Source organism: Armigeres subalbatus, chromosome 3 (genome assembly GCF_024139115.2).
Source record: "Armigeres subalbatus isolate Guangzhou_Male chromosome 3, GZ_Asu_2, whole genome shotgun sequence".
NCBI lineage: Eukaryota > Metazoa > Arthropoda > Insecta > Diptera > Culicidae > Armigeres > Armigeres subalbatus.
The window spans coordinates 59,121,230-59,137,094 of record NC_085141.1 but is presented as its reverse complement, the minus strand read 5'-3'; positions in this window follow the sequence as shown (position 1 = coordinate 59,137,094).

Sequence of the window (15,865 nt, the reverse complement as noted above, 5' to 3'; positions counted from 1 at the left end):
TGTTTCAACTTCCCTGGGCATAAAAGTATCATCGTGTTAGCCTCATGATATACGAATGCAAAAATGGTAACTTGGCTTAGAAACCTCGCAGTTAATAACTGTGGAAGTGCTTAATGAACACTAAGCTGCGATGCGGCTCTGTTCCAGTGTGGGGATGTAATGCTAATAAGAAGAAGAAGAAGAGCACATCGGCGAATGCGTGTTCTTCCGATGAAGTTAAGAGATTTGCAGTTTCACGAGCCGAGCTTCCAAGCGTTAGTCCCTTTTCAACGCTGTGGTCATTGCCGAATGTTCTGGTCCGTATTTTTTTCTTGCTGGTGGGCCGATGCTGTTAGCCTACCTTATAAACACCGAGGTTAACTGCTGGAATTAGACACTCTGGCTGGAGCGTAGGAGGTCGATATCTCAAGTTGTTTTCGTCCTGCTGCTGAGCTCGATTCACCTGAAATGTTTGCTGTTCTTCAAATGTATGCACCAGAACGATCCATGAATTAAATCACGATGTATTTTTGCTGGTTCACGAATTCGGGAAAGCTTTTTTTTTGCGTGGGAATCGGTTTTCTGCGAATTTTTGTACAGTCGGTAACAATTTGTTTCTTATATGACTCAAGTTATGAGTAAAGTTTATTAAATCTTCTTTTGGAAATCCTGGTATAGGCTGCGATTTCATTTAGCAAAAGCAAAAATGAGACGAAATTACTATTGAGGGCGATGTACAATAATTTGTCAAGATACAAACGAAGTACACTAGATTCTGTTTTTACACGATTTACATTTTCTCAATTTTGTACTCTTCCTAAATGTTTAATCCATATTAATTATCATGTGATTTTTCTTTGATTTATTCAGGATTTTTTGAAACATGTTGCAAAGATTTTGGTGTTAAATTGAAGTAACACGATTAAAAATACGAGCGAAAAAAAACCTGTAAAAACAGAATCCTGTGTTGATGCAAATACCAAATATTGAATACGAATTTCCATGGCCCTTTAAAATGAAACAATATGAATGATGATCTTATGGTAGAGTTATGTAGGGCTGTTCCAACTCAACAACTCATTCGAATCGTACTGTTTCCCTCCTTCTGCCTAAATGTGCAGTGAGAACACAGATGGTCGAATGAAATTTCCAAATAATCCGATTATAGGCAATGATGCTTCGCGATCTGTACGAGTGGTTTGCAGAAAATTATGTACCACCGCGACCACCAACATTAGTATGCACTCGCCAAAAAGAACAGTGTTTTGGGAACTAATTTCGGTCCCGCATCACTATGATGTGGGCTGCTATAAGCGCGACGCCACCACTGCTTCCGCACTGTGGGTGACTTTTAGACAAGGTGAATGGTATTTTAACTGATTTGCTCACTAAATCAACAGATTTTAATTCTATACTTTTAGAGAACAATGTTATACATCACTATCAGGTTATACAACTCAGTATAAAAACAAAACGCAAATCTTGGCATAAACGAAATTATAGAAAGATTAGATACAAATATAGCACAGGGACGACGTGTTTAAGTTTTTAATTCGCAACTCCGATTGCGATATATTTGCACTCTGTGAAACATGGCTTTCTTCTGAAGATGAAATCAACTTCCACGATTTTAACATTATTCGCCAAGATCGGAATGATCATTATGGTCGCGTTCTTCTGGGAATCAAAAAATGTCACACTTTCTACAGAATTCCCATTCCGACTGTTAATGGTTTAGAAATCGTCGCTTCAGTGTATATTCCCCCAAATGCCCCACTTAATCGTCGGCATCTTTGGAGCGCAGTCTCTCTTTTATCATCCCCAGTTTTAATACTGGGTGATATGAATGCACATGGTATTGCATGGGGCGAAACTAGAGACGATAACAGAGCGCCTATTTTCTATGATTTGTGCGACGATTTCAACTTGAATATTTTGAACACAGGCGAAGTAACTCGAATAGGACCTCAAGGTCAGGAAAGTCGAATAGATCTGTCTTTATGCTCTAATTCACTATCATTAGATTGCACGTGGAAGGTAATCCAAGATCCCCATGGTAGTGACCACATGCCAATAGTCACCTCAATCAAAAGCGGCTATCAACGATCAGTGCCAGTTAATGTTCCTTTCGACCTCACGAAAAACATTGACTGGCAAAAATTTGCATCGGCGGTAAACATTGGTATTGAATCAACTGATATTCTTCCTCCACTGGATGAGTATCGATTCCTTACCGAATTGATTCATAAAAGCGCACTAGAAGCTCAGAAACGACGCGTTCCAAGTACATCTGTCATTAGAAGACCAGCCACTCCTGGATGGGATGATGAATGTACTAAGTTGTATTCCGAGAAATCTGATGCTTTCAAGGCTTTCCGTAAACACGGAAGGTCGGAGCTTTTCGAAGAGTATTTGAGGCTTGAAAGAAAGCTCAAAAATCTTCTTAAGGCTAAAAAACGTAGCTACTGGCGACGTTTTGTTGAGGGACTATCACGAGAAACCTCAATGACAACACCTTGGAAAACGGCCCGCAACATGCGGAACCGCATTTCCACCAATGAGAGTGAAGAATACTCCAATCGATGGATATTCAACTTCGCAAAAAAGGTCTGCCCAGATTCCGTACCAGCAAAACCGCTATTTCGAGAATCAGTCACTGATCCCGGTTCTTTGGGTGGACCATTCTCAATGCTGGAACTATCTATGTCTCTTCTTTCATCAAACAATTCTTCTCCGGGATGCGATAATATCAAATTCAATCTTCTAAAAAACCTTCCAGATATCGCTAAAAGACGATTACTTGACCTGTACAACTGTTTCATGGAGTACAACATCGTACCACCAGAATGGCGACAGGTCAAAGTAATAGCTATTCAAAAGCCTGGGAAACCAGTGTCTGATCACAATTCATACCGACCGATTGCCATGCTATCGTGCATGAGGAAATTATTGGAGAAAATGATCCTTTCAAGAATTGACCATTGGGTCGAGCAAAATGCATTATTGTCAAATACTCAATTCGGTTTTCGAAAAGGTAAAGGAACAAATGACTGTCTAGCGTTGCTCTCTTCAGATATACAGCTGGCCTATGCGCACAAGGAGCAACTGGCTTCAGTTTTCTTGGATATTAAGGGCGCTTTTGATTCTGTTTCCATAGAAGTACTGTCGGAAAATTTGCACAGTAGTGGATTACCCGTTATTTTGAATAATTTCTTGTACAATTTGTTGTCAGTAAAACATATGAACTTTACTCTTGGCACTCTGACAACTTCCAGAAATAGCTACATGGGCCTTCCCCAAGGTTCATGTTTAAGTCCCTTGCTTTACAATTGCTATGTTAAAGATATTGACAATTGTTTGGAAGGACAATGCACGCTTAGACAACTTGCAGATGATGCCGTGATCTCCCTAAGAGGTTCATGTGCAAATGTCATGCAAAGACCATTGCAAAATTCCCAAAATAACCTGACTGTTTGGGCCAGACATTTAGGGATCGAGTTCTCTCCGCAAAAAACTCAATTGGTAGTGTTTACTAAGAAGCGGTATCCAGCTCAACTGAAACTAAAGCTGTTGAAAGATGACATAAACCAATCTTTATCTTCTAAATACCTTGGGGTCTGGTTTGATTCCAAGTGTACCTGGAAAACCCATATTGATTAACAATGATATGGAAATGCTAATATCATCTTCCAAATTCGGACGTACCTTCCTTCTGATAGCCATTAGAGGCGATATATGTAAATATTGCCTCCGCTCGCTTTCAAATCGACTTCTATAAAAAGACATGTTTTTTTTTATGCCTGCCGTATCCTAACGGAACTATCAATTCTATACTTTCGCCTCTAATGCTATCATGAACATGTACGTCCGAATTTGGAAGATGATATTAGCATTTCCATATCATTGTAAATCGTTTAACTTCACGTAGAAGTAACACACACGAAATCATTAATTTACCATATTGATTATTTGTTAGAGAAATGCCGAAAAAGGATCCATTTTCTCCGTTCTATCTCCGGAACTTGGTGGGGCGCTCACCCGGAAGACCTCATCAAACTATATAAAACGACTATTCTCTCTGTTTTAGAGTATGGCTCTTTCTGCTTCCTCTCAGCAGCTGAGTGCCACCTAATCAAATTGGAACGAATTCAATATCGCTGTTTGCGTATTGCTCTTGGCTGTATGCATTCAACGCATAACATGAGCCTGGAGGTGCTTGCTGGAGTCACTCCTTTAAAGCAACGTTACTGGGAGCTCTCACTTAGAATACTGATCAAATGTGGAACAAGTAACACACTTGTATTAGAAAACTTCGATAAAATGCTTGAACTGGCTAATCGTTCAAGATACCTGCGAGTCTATCTCAACTACATATCGTCAGATCTCTGTCTTCCATGTTATAATCCACCTCGAGTTCACTTCGTCAACGACAGTTCCTCAATTGAATACGATCTGTCCATGAAACACGCTATTCAAGGAATACCAGATCATCTTCGACAAATATCTATTCCCTCCATTTTTTCAGAAAAATATGAACATGTCAATTGCAATAACAGATATTTCACTGATGGTTCTCACATTAACGGATCCACTGGCTTCGGTGTTTTCAACGTAAGTTCAACCACCTTCCAAAAAAATCAGGAACCGTGTTCGGTTTATGTTGCTGAGCTGGCAGCAATTAACTTCGCTTTGGGGATAATTTCCAATCAGCCCGTAGACCATTATTTCATCTTCTCGGATAGTCTTAGTTCTATCGAGGCACTCCGGTCGATGAAACCAGTTAAGCACGCATCTTACTTTCTTACAACTATAAGAGAGCAGATGCATGATTTGGTCGAAAGATCATTCAAGATTACCTTTTTATGGGTCCCATCCCATTGCCTAATCCATGGCAATGAGAAGGCGGACTCGCTAGCAAAGGTGGGCGCACAGGAAGGTGAAGTTTATGAAAGACAAATCTCGAGGAACGAGTTTTTCCCATTAGTCCGTCAGAATACTCTTCAAAATTGGCAAATGATTTGGTCACACAATGAACTTGGACGGTGGCTATTTTCCATAGTTCCTAAAGTTTCTGCGCGAGCGTGATTCAGAGGTGAGGACTTAAGTCGAGGCTTCATTCGCACGATGTCGAGACTTATGTCCAATCACTATTCACTAAACACACATCTCTACAGCCTCCCGTATCGGTACACCTGGAGATCGCCACTGCAGACAGAATCACAAATCGACCACGTTCTGATTGATGGACGGCACTTCTCCGACATTATCGACGTCAGGACATATCGTGGCGCTAACATCGACTTTGACCACTATCTGGTGATGGTTAAACTGCGCCCAAAACTATCCGTCATCAACAATGTTCGGTACCGACGACCGCCGCGGTACGACCTAGAGCGACTGAAGCAACCTGATGTCGCCACTGCATACGCGCAGCAGGTGAGCTCGATGGGGCCCTCTTGAGGACTGCTGGAATACAGTCAAAGCAGCCATTAACGACGCAGCGGAGAACAACGTCGGGTATATGGGTCGAAGTCGACGGAACGATTGGTTCGACGAAGAGTGCAGACAGATTCTGGAGGAGAAGGACGCAGCGCGGGCGGTCGCGCTGCAGCAAGGTACCCGGCAGAACGTGGAACGTTATAGACGGAAGCGGAGACAGCAGACCCGCCTTTTTCAGGAGAAGAAACGCCGCCTGGAAGAAGCGGAGTGCGAGGAGATGGAACAGCTGTGCCGTTCTCAAGATACACGCAAGTTCTATCAGAAGCTCAACGCATCCCGCAAAGGCTTCGTGCCGCGAGCCGAAATGTGCCGGGATAAGGATGGGAGCATCTTGACGGACGAACGTGTGCCCAAGTAGCACACGCAACATCTTCCTAAAAGCTCCTTGTTCCTATTCAGTTCCATTAAAGGCATTGGAAAAACATCAAAGCACGAAAAAGTTGCATCAAGATGTCAAAAACGTTCGAATTGTGATCAATGTTTCATTAAAATTGCAATGCATTACTTGTTTGACATTTGGAAACAAACAAACAAAGAATACTGCACTTCATGTTGCAAACACGAAACAAAATCATTAAGTTGCATATTTTTCACCATGTTACTTCAATGCGTCTTTCAAAATTTAATTGTTTGTTTAAATTAAGTTGCAGATAAGTTGAATGTGTCTTCATGTTTAAATTAGCATCGTTCAACGTTTTGACAACTCACATTTTTTTCCTGTGATGGTGCAATCAAGTAACAGGAAACCTGAGTACAAAACTTCATAATCGTATAGTTTTTATTGCGAGTCAACATGCAGTCCCTTCGAAGTGTTGAATGGTGCTGTGGTAGAGTGAAGGACTATCAATCACAAGATCCATAAATCGAATCCAGTTTTATATTTTTATTTTATTTTTTTCCGCTGTAGTATTTTGCAACATTATTGCAATTTTACTGCAATCGAAGGATGTTTCCGTAGGCTCCACCTCTTGCGCTTTTTAGCTTGCAAGATAGTTATATTTGATGGCACATACGCAAAGATTGCTTTTTTCCGAATAGTTGCAACACAGTGAAATTTTCAGAAGTGAAACAATTTGTGCTGCTTGGGATGGTGATCGAAAGGTGGAAGCAGCACTACGAGGAACATCTGAATGGCGCTGAGAGTACAGGCAATGAAAGTCAAGGCAGCGGAGGAGATGACTACGTCAGTTCAGCGGACGATGGAAGCCAACCAGCCCCCACCTTGAGGGAAGTTAAGGATGCCATTCAACAGCTAAAGACCAATAAAGCAGCTGGTAAGGATGGTATCGGAGCTGAGCTGATCAAGATGGGCCCGGAAAAGCTGGCCACTTGCCTGCACAAACTGATAGTCAGAATCTGGGAAAACGAACAGCTACCGGAGGAGTGGAAGGAAGGGGTTATATGCCCCATCTACAAGAAAGGCGACAAACTGGAGTGTGAGAACTTTCGAGCGATCACCATCCTTAATGCCGCCTACAAAGTGATATCCCAGATCATCTTCCGTCGTCTGTCACCATTTGTGAACGAGTTCGTGGGAAGTTATCAAGCCGGCTTCGTTGACGGCCGCTCGACAACGGACCAGATCTTTACTGTACGGCAAATCCTTCAAAAATGCCGTGAATACCAGGTCCCAACGCACCATCTGTTCGTTGATTTCAAGGCGGCATATGACAGTATAGACCGCGTAGAGCTATGGAAAATTATGGACGAGAACAGCTTCCTGGAAAGCTTACCAGACTGATCAAAGCAACGGTGGATGGTGTGCAAAACTGTGTGTGAAGATCTCGGGCGAACACTCCAGTTCGTTCGAATCGCGCCGGGGACTAAGACAAGGTGATGGACTTTCGTGCCTGTTGTTCAACATTGCGCTAGAAGGTGTCATGCGGAGAGCCGGGTGTAACAGCCGGGGTACGATTTTCAACAGATCCAGTCAATTTATTTGCTTCGCGGATGACATGGACATTGTCGGCCGAACATTTGCAAAGGTGGCCGAACTGTACACCCGCCTGAAACGTGAAGCAACAAAAGTTGGACTGGTGGTGAATGCGTCAAAGACAAAGTACATGCTTGTGGGTGGAACCGAGCGCGACAGGGTCCGCCTGGGAAGCAGTGTTACGATAGACGGGGATACCTTCGAGGTGGTCGAGGAATTCGTCTACCTCGGATCCTTGCTAACGGCTGACAACAACGTTAGTCGTGAAATACGAAGGCGCATCATCTGTGGAAGTCAGGCCTACTACGGGCTCCAGAAGAAACTGCGGTCGAAAAGATTCGCCACCGCACCAAATGTGTCATGTACAAGACGTTAATAAGACCGGTAGTCCTCTACGGACATGAAACATGGACAATGCTCGAGGAGGACTTGCAAGCACTCGGAGTATTCGAGAGACGGGTGCTTAGGACCATCTTTGGCGGTGTACAAGAAGACGGTGTGTGGCGGCGAAGAATGAACCATGAGCTCGCCCAGCTCTACGGCGAACCCAGTATCCAGAAGGTAGCTAAAGCCGGAAGGGTACGATGGGCAGGGCATGTTGCAAGAATGCCGGACAGCAACCCTGCAAAGATGGTGTTCGCTTCCGATCCGGCAGGTACGAGACGACGTGGAGCGCAGCGAGCGAGATGGGCAGACCAGGTGCAGAACGACTTGGCGAGCGTGGGGCGTATTCGAGGATGGAGAGATGCGGCCTCGAACCGTGTATTGTGGCGTCAAATTGTTGATTCAGTGTTATCTGTATAGATGTAGACTAAATAAATGAAATGAAATCTCTACAGAATAAACCTGGTCGATAGCAACCTATGTAGGTGCGGAGCCGGTTACGATGACATCGATCACGTAGTTTGGCATTGCTCGGAAAATGACGCCTCCAGAGAGCAACTATTGGATACCCTTGTGGCCCGAGGTAAACAACCCTTCCGGGATATAAGAGGTGTTTTGGGAGATCGCGATGTGATATATATGCAGGCCATCTATGCCTTCCTTTGCTTGGCTGACATCAAAGTTTAATGCCTATATTCTTCTCTTTCTCAGTTTTTTTCTTTTCCAATCCGTTTTCTCTGTACCATGTACCCCGAAGCTCTGGCCCCTCTGGCTCCCTGACGAACCAAAATCGAGCACGACGCCACGCAAAATCGTTTTCAACGTTCAACGTCAAACGCCCGGATGAGCAGCTGAAATAACCTAAACCCAAATCCCTACCCCGTCCGTCCTGTATTAAGTTTTTTAACCTTGAGTCGCCACGAGTATTATGGTCTATGTCCCCTCCCAACTAACTGTTAAGATAAGATGATATACCATGTAAAAATATCATACTTGAGAATTGCGGCTCCGTAAAGTGTCACACACGACTGAGCCTACCAAATAAATGAACAGGTAAAAAAAATAGCACAGGGACGCATGCCGAATTGGACATTATACGAAACTTGTAGAGGAAGCTTGTATACAAGCTTCCTCTACATGTTTCGTATAATGTCCAATTCGGCATGCGTCCTTGTGCTATATTTGTATCTAATCTTACAATATTTATATATGTTTCACAAAGCTCTTTTATAGAATTGTGAGAAAAATTAGCACACGCTGATTGATTTTACCTATCACAGCATATGCAATCGAATAAATTCTCCGTTACAACGCGAAGTATTGAAGCAAACTTCGGCCTTATAAAATCATAGAAAGCATAATACTATTGCACAAAACGAAATTCTTTTGTTTTCGAAAGATTTTTCAGATTCTTGAGGTGTATGCGGAATATGGTTCAAGCCAATTAAGTTTTGTTCTTCTCATGGTTTTCAGTAACTTTTGGCCGCCAAGGAAAACTGAAAAAATCAAAAACATTCGTCACCTATTAACTGATTTTTATTTGATATGCTCGCTAAACTTTTCAAAAGGACCTAAGTAACATTTTTTTCATGAATTAATTTGAATAGCGCAATCAACCGAACAACATGAAAGCTTTTGATTCCAGTACTCAAATTTATTCATGAAAAAATGTTACTTAAGTCCTTTTGAAAAGTTAAGCGAGATATGTTTTAATATTTAGTTTTTCAAACCATTATTTTGCTCACGCTTTTTCTTTCCTGATCTTCACTTTGGTATGTCACCTTACTAGGATTGTGCTATCTACATCTAGCATTCTAGCGGGCTTTTTTCGATACTATCCCGTCCATCGGCTCTTTTTTTTTTTCAATTTTTGCCTCATGTCACACCATGGTGTTTCAATGCGATGCTTTCAGCCCGTTCGATGGTTCCAGTAGGACAGGAAGGTTGAGTTGAACGCTTGTCGGAGTCAATTAACGTTGGTTTTTGGCGATTGCTTGGTTGTGACCCAATTATCGCCGGGGTACACATGGACACGAACACTCACTCAACAAAACGGGGAGAATTGGGGAGGATTTTTTGGATGCTCAATTATAATAATTGGGTTGATCCTAATCGATTGTTGTCCGTCGATTGGCGACTATTGTTGATAATCTGCTTAGTGCTGCTGCGAGACATGGTTTAGTTGAAAACGGTTTTGTCAAAGATAGATTGAAATGATTGTCGCATTTGCATGGTTACTAATAGGATGAAAACAATCTATGACATTGCAGCAATGTGTTTGTTCATTTGATAAAATGCTAATTAACATTCAGGCACTCATGCAATTGCATTTCGTGCAACAATATTCCAAAATTTGCTTGTTACACACATAACTAGTCACTAATGTGATATTTAATAAAGATAGTTTTTGATCACCGCGTGGCTTAATCAAAATTAAATAACTACCTTTTTTCGGTGAAAATTGTACTAATCAAAGCGGAAGGGAGTAGATGAAAGTAATTTAGAAAGCAGTTGACTAATGAGGTGCACATGAGCCATGGCTAATTCGTCTATATACCGATCATTCGTTCATTTGGGGCCAAATGTTTTTGTTTTAATGTTGTTTAATTGGTGATAACAAAGCTTCGGAGGTATCGACGTGCTATTTTTCGACATAAACAAGCTATACAAGCAATAATTGTTCGATAAAATTCAACTAATCATAAATTTGTGTCATCAAATTTTCTTTGTCGATAATTAGCACTAACTACGAATGAATTGCCAGCGACCATATACTTCGTTTTGCTGGTATTGATCGTAAGTCCAATCCTCGCTGTCTCCCTCTTAAAAGGCACATTAAAGCCTTTTCCACAGCACGGCGATCAATCCCGATAATATCGATATCGTCCGCAAATCCCAGGAGCATATGCGCTTTTGTGATAATGGTACCGCTTATTTGCACACCAGCTCTCCTAATCGCTCCCTCGAGCACTATATTGAACAGTAGATTCGAGAGTGCATCACCCTGCTTTAATCCATCTAAGGTAACAAATGACGTCGATATTTTATCCGCAACCCTTACACTTGATTTCGATCCGTCCAACGTTATACGAATCAGCCGTATCAGTTTCGCCGGAAAACCATGTTTAAGCATAATTTGCCATAATTCATTCCGTTTCACTGAATCGTACGCCGCCTTGAAATGAATAAACAGATGATGTGTCTGTAACTTGTACTCACGGAATTTATCAAGGATTTGTCTCAGCGTAAACATTTGATCCGTCGTTGATCGGCCCTCACGAAAACCTGCATGGTATTCTCCGACGAAGGATTCTTCAAGCGGTCTCAATCTGTTGAACAGAATACGGGACATAATTGTGTACGCCGAATTAAGGAGGGTTATTCCTCGGTAATTGGCGCACTTCAATCTGTGCCCTTTCTTAAAGAGAGGGCAAATGAGTCCGTCCAACCAGCTAGCAGGCATCTCCTCGTCTTCCCATATTTTCGACATAATATGGTGCAGAATTTCATGAAACTGGTCACTGCCATGTTAGAGAAGTTCAGCCAGGAGCTGGTCCTTCTCCGCAGCCAAATTGTTTTTCAGCTCTTCAATGGCTTTTCTATTTTCATCTAGTGTTGGGGATTTCACAGCTTGTCCATCGTCGCTAATGTTTATTCTGTTCACCGATGCACTGTCACAGAGCGAGCTGCGAGATGACGTTAGACGGGTCTGCTAGTGACTTGATATAAACGGCCCAACGCAAAGTGAGGAAAATCGTGCTTTTAGCGCGTTTATTAAATAGCATTTTTATTATGCGATTGAGCGGTATGGTGTCTTCCAGACATTTTATCAGTAAGTTATTGCGCTTCTATAGAGGTATTCAGCTTAATGATCGATCCTTCTAAAAGTGAGATGAAAAAAATATATTTTTTCTACTTTACATCATGCAAGATTTGCGTCTTTACAAAAGCTGTAGCAAAATTTCTCCTGAAAAACTTTGTCGAAGACGCCAGGTTCGTAATTTCACTACTTTCTAGAATTTATTACTTACTTACTTAAATTATTACTTATTAAAACAAGTTTTGACTCAACTTTTGAGAATGTTCAGCATATAAGCATACAGGCATATGGAGACGCATGGTGCATTGTGTCATCAACTTGTGAATAAACTTTTTATTCAAAAAATATTGGTTTAAAATATTCTGCATAACAGTAAAAGCTTCCCCAGCAGCACATATATTTCACATAGGTTACTGCAACTCATATATGACCGGATTCAGTCACAATTAAGTTGCGGAAACCATTTTTGTCTGACTTGTGCTACTCGGGTTGTAACAGCTATGTTGTAAAATGGGAAAAAAATAAGTTTTTATCTCACTTATAGGGCGATTGATCATTAAACTGAATACCTACAAAGAAGCTTCTAAATTAGTAAAACAGATTTTTTTTCCTCAAACTCGTTTCAGATCCGCCCGGACCCGATATTGTTTTACCCCATTTACCCCATAATAATAATTAATTTACCCCCTTACCCCATAACCCCCCAATCGAACGCGACATCGTACATATGATATTTCAAGCCCGAACCCATCGGGTTCAGATTCAGGTCGGGTTTCGGATTTGAAAACGCGAAACCTGACCATCTCCACACTCTAACTTTCATTAACTCAGTGACGGAGTAAAATTGTATTGCCGTCTTTTTTCTTTCCATGGAATTTTAAATTAATTTCCGCCAAAAACAGGATAAAGGCTTTCCGGAGACGAGCCAGCCTCGGGCTGAAAGTCTCCTTAATAAAGACACAAAAAAAAAAAAAAAAAGGATAAAGGCTCCCTCCAGACCTAAGCGATTCCATCGCCGCGACGGCGACAACTAGTCGTCGCGATTATATCGTTGGGTCGCTGCAGGCAATGTTTCATTTACGCTTCCATACTAACTGTGACAGAATCGCAGTCGCCAAGCGATAAAATCGCGTCGCGATTGTCGTGTCGCGTATGTTTGGGGGAACCTTAATATAATTTTAATTATAATATAAATTTAGTCAGTCACTGAGTAGGTAAGTTATCGTGCAGTGCAGATGGATTGTAGGCTTTGTCTTACTAATTAAAAAATTAACTTTTCAACTGTAATTTTTAGAATCAGGAGTAAGTGTTATGTGTGACGAATCTATATTTTCAAGTAGTTATATTTAATTATCATACCGAACAGGTTGCTCTGCATTCAGGATACTGTAACTAACTGATACAAAATTACATTCAAGAAACTTGCATACAATAATGAAGAAGCTTTATCCAAGTAAAAAGCTTTCCCCGACAGGGAACATTGGATAACGTTTTGGCGAGCTTTTAAATATTCTTTAGATATAAATTTCGTTGGAAACATTAAACTGTTCATATTTGTTTAGATTACTCATAAATTTGCTTGCGTTTTCATAAAAAAAAATGTTTTTTCGATTCCCAACAAACATTGACGACGAATAAATCGCTTATACTGCCAAAAATAGGCTTTTTCGGTGAAAAACTAGCTTATTCAGCATAAATTGTTTGTTGGGTTTTTCGTAAACCAAAGTTGTACCGAAAGGCTATCATTTCATTACGAGAACGAACTTTCTATAGAATCCTTGGAAACTTATAGTGTTATATACCAATCAACTTAGCTCAACGAGCTGAGCAAATGTCAGTCTGTCCGTTTGTATGTATGTGTATATGTGTTTGTGCACAAAAGCCAGAAAAAACATTATACAACTTTTCATACATAGTAATCCTCAACCGATTCACAACAAGTTTCATTCTACAGGGGGCAAAGCTAAGTTGATCACTATTTATTTTAATAACGATCGACCGTTGTGTTAAAAAGTTATAAAGAAAATGGTAGGCGCGTTGAACCATATTAGCACCATATATGGTTGGTTTCTTGGCTAAATGCGAGAAAGGCATTAGCACTACTCGGTGAACTAGGTTGGGATTTGTTTTCTACTGCTCTGTTTTTGTCTTTCCCGTACACGAGTGAAATCAGGAGTGATTCAGTTTCATTCCAAATTTTCGACCACTATTCTAGTTTGAATCTGGAGCCAAATAGAACAAACTCGCTGGTTTCCCCAGCAGTGTTCTATTCATGTTTTTAAAATTTTCAATTAAATGAAATCATCATGTTGGCGCTAAGAAAGAGGCCGTAATTGCAAAGTGAGTTGATCAGTAGATAAAATGACGCATTCATACACCAAAACAATTGGAAAATATTTGAATCTCGTGATTCAATCGTGGTTCAAATCTGCAGAAAATAGAACGGCGCGTTATACCAGTTTTATTTTTTTGACATTTGACTGGTATAAAAAATGAATCTAGAACAGCTGCTGGGAAAATGAATGTTTCAGATTCATATTCAAACTGACAGCCCCGAACGATTTGAATCACTGCTGATTTTACCCTAAGTACATCGCAATGCTAGATGTTCGCTCAAAAAGCAAACTTGTTCATAAAGGCTCGGACACCCATTGCACAATGGGAAAAAGTTGTCAATAACGCGAATACATTCAATATCTTGGCTCGGTATGTGTGGATTGCGCTGAAATTTCGATATAAATCGTAGAACTTTCTGGATAATTGTGCAAAGGTGGTTAAGATCACTGCACGAAGCTGCAAGACCTCGTTTTACCCTAATGCTTCTTATATACTTATAATGTTTTATATACCAATCTACCAAGATCCAGAATAAAGTTTTTTGCGAAAGATGCATTTTACGCCAAAACTGTATTTTTTTTAGAAACTGATGTTGCTCTACAAAGTTGTTCGGAGTAGTATACTTATACCTTATAAGACCATAATCATGCTATCAAAGAATAGGGTGGCACACCATATAAAAAAATTAGGATTTTTTTTATTTTACGGAATACTGGCATGCAATGTTCTACAGTAGTGCAGTAGTGTAGTGCCGCTTAATCCAATAAATTTTGCTTAAAAGGCATTTTCATTTAAGTTGGCTGATTTACCTACTTTTTTTAAGTATAGTTTTGGCCGAAAATATATCTCGTAAAAGGGTGATAATAATAAAACGAATAAAAAGTTAAGAAAGTTATTATGAGCTTTTTAGTGGAATGTCTTCACTTGTCATTAGACGAGTTTGTACAACCCCATTTAATTCCACCACTTAAGGGTGAAATCAGGAGTGATTCAGTTTGATTCTAAATTTTCGACCACTATTCTAGTTTGCATCTGGAGCAAAATAGAACAAACTCGCTGGTTTCCCCAGCAGTGTTCTATTCATGTTTTTCAAATTTTCAATTAATTGAAATCATTATGTTACTGCCAAGAAAGGCGTCGGAATTGCAAAGTGGATTGATCCGTAGATAAAATGACGCATCCATACACCAAAACAATTGAAAAATATTTGAATCTCGTGATTCAATCGTGGTTCAAATCTGCAGAAAATAGAACGGAGCGTTATACCAGTTTTATTTCTTTGACAGTTGACTGGTATAAAAACTGAATCTAGAACAGCTGCTGGGAAATTCAATGTTTCAGATTCATATTCAAACTGACAGCCCCGAACGATTTGAATCACTGCTGATTTTACTCTAACTGTACCTTGAGTCAAAAAATATTAAGAGCCAGTTCGCGAGAAGCGCGACCCCCTTTCCAAGGGAGGTTGCAACGATGTTCTCCGATTTGGATGACATTTTCAGGGTTTGTTCATATATGTAAGAGAAGACATTTTGCAAATTTTCAGATTTTTTCATTGAGGGGAAGTGGGGTAAAACGGCTCTTCAAAAATTATTTATCAAAAATCTCCAAAACCAAAAAAATGCAATAACTTCGGCAGTGACTGACCGATTTTGTTTAAATTCTGCACGCTTTTTCTACTCAACTAGTGCTTTATACCAAGTGAATAATATGGTTATAATGTTGATTATTTTAGAAGAAAATGGACTTTTTCGATAAAAAATGGTCGTTTTTCCAAAGGGAATATTGTTCACCAACAGATCTAGGATAAAAAACTAAACCCGTAAGGCAATTAAGGAATTAAAGAGCTTTCATCTCATATATAATTCAGAAGCGCCAAGTCAAGAATTTCAAAGAAAATCGCAATTTTCTGC